The following is a 1,560-nucleotide window of genomic DNA, read 5'->3' on the forward strand; positions in this document are numbered from 1 at the left end:
TTACACCTTGACACGCTTCATACACTTGGGGATACAAGTATCCATTGATTAGACACACATGAAACACTTTGAAGAAAATTAATTGAGATTGAATGTATTAATCACTCATACTTTAGTCTTTATAAACTAGTGTTATGTGCAGCAGTTTTTATTATTTTTTAATAAAATATTCACACACCTATTAATCATCCTATTTTGCACATATTTCGGTCTCACGTGTTTGTGTCCTGCATTTTTTGAGAACTGCCGTATCTATGTATCCTTGTTGTGTCGTGTCCATGTTTGTGCTTTTTAGCATAAGGTTCATACAAACCAAAGTCTCATACAAACCACAAACCCAAAAAAGGACAAACTAATGATATAGCAAGTTAGCAAAATAATTAGGTTAGAGAAGGAAATTTCATTACCATATACCCTGTCAACAAATTCAAGCAAGCTATCTGGGGCTCTTCTGTGAAAAAATCTACTGAGGATCGACATAATTGTCAACCAAATTACATCTGGGCAACAAACCAATACCTGAAGAATATGAAAAATTACAAACATAACTCAGAGCCAAACCACATTGAAATACATAACTAATGCTCTATTGGAATGCAGAGAAACTGATAAAAATTGAAAGGAAAAAAATTATACCTTGAACTTCAAAATTTGAACTTTAAAATTTTAGTTTCAAACCCACCAAATAAACAAAAATGAAATGGCATTACTTCAACCAAACATAATAATATTACTCTTTGATTCAGTTAAGCGCAGTGATTTTCAATTTCTTTTGTTACCAGAACAATAGAAAACATAAAGATCCTTCAAATCTTCTTCAATTTCGTTTCTTTTCCTCGACATTCTCGGGAACCATACGGTGGGTTGCAGATTTGAGGCAAAACCCATGAATCTACTAACTTGTGAAGCCAATGTTCGACATATGATAGCAATAGACAGCAAATTTACACAAATATAGCTACATATATATGTAAAAAAAATGAAGGCTTTTAGAGAAATTTTGGACACAACGAACCTGAGTTGTGGGAGAGTCGGAGCTGTGAAATCAAGCGGCGAAGTGGAGATTGTGGTGATTTGTATATCGTCCAAATCAACTTTTGCTTTGGTTTTTGAATATTCAAGGCTCATTATAAATAAAATAATAAAAATATTTTCATTTTTTTGTGCTTGATTTTTTTCCTTTTGAGATGGGAATAGTAGGGTTATCTATTTTGTATTTTATTTGAGAAAATGTCTCGTACTTCAAATTTTGTGACTTAAAAGTGATTCAAATGGCCAAAACGACGTCGTTTTGGCCATTTTTATGTTGTTCTGTACTTAAAACGACGTCGTTTTGACCATTTGAGCCACTTTTGAGCCACAAAATTTGAGTTACGTAGCATTGTCGTTTTATTTGTTTGGAAGAAAATACAAAATTGTTTGAAGGTCCGAAATCAATGGCTCGAATTTAGCTCGAATTTCAAAACGACGTCGTTTTGGGTTTCATTTTTTTTTTTTTTTTCGTTTTCTTCCTTTTCTTGTTTTTCTTCCTTTTTCTTCCGTTTCTTGTTTGAACAAAGA

General features: G+C 32.6%; 1 pseudogene across 1 annotated transcript in view; it reads right to left on the bottom strand.

Annotated features, from left to right (window-relative positions):
• The window catches only part of LOC145806091 (formin-like protein 14), a 12,286-nt pseudogene extending 11,147 nt beyond the window's left edge, over positions 1–1,139 (bottom strand). The window contains exons 1-2 of the transcript XR_014348613.1: positions 1,016–1,139; positions 408–519 (exon numbers count right to left, since the gene is read on the bottom strand). The product of XR_014348613.1 is annotated as a formin-like protein 14 (transcript). The remainder of the gene's footprint in view (positions 1–407; positions 520–1,015) is intronic.
• Positions 1,140–1,560: the final 421 nt, after the last annotated feature.

This window comes from Camellia sinensis, chromosome 13, assembly GCF_055761805.1.
Source record: "Camellia sinensis isolate YWXY chromosome 13, ASM5576180v1, whole genome shotgun sequence".
In the NCBI taxonomy this organism is placed as follows: domain Eukaryota; kingdom Viridiplantae; phylum Streptophyta; class Magnoliopsida; order Ericales; family Theaceae; genus Camellia; species Camellia sinensis.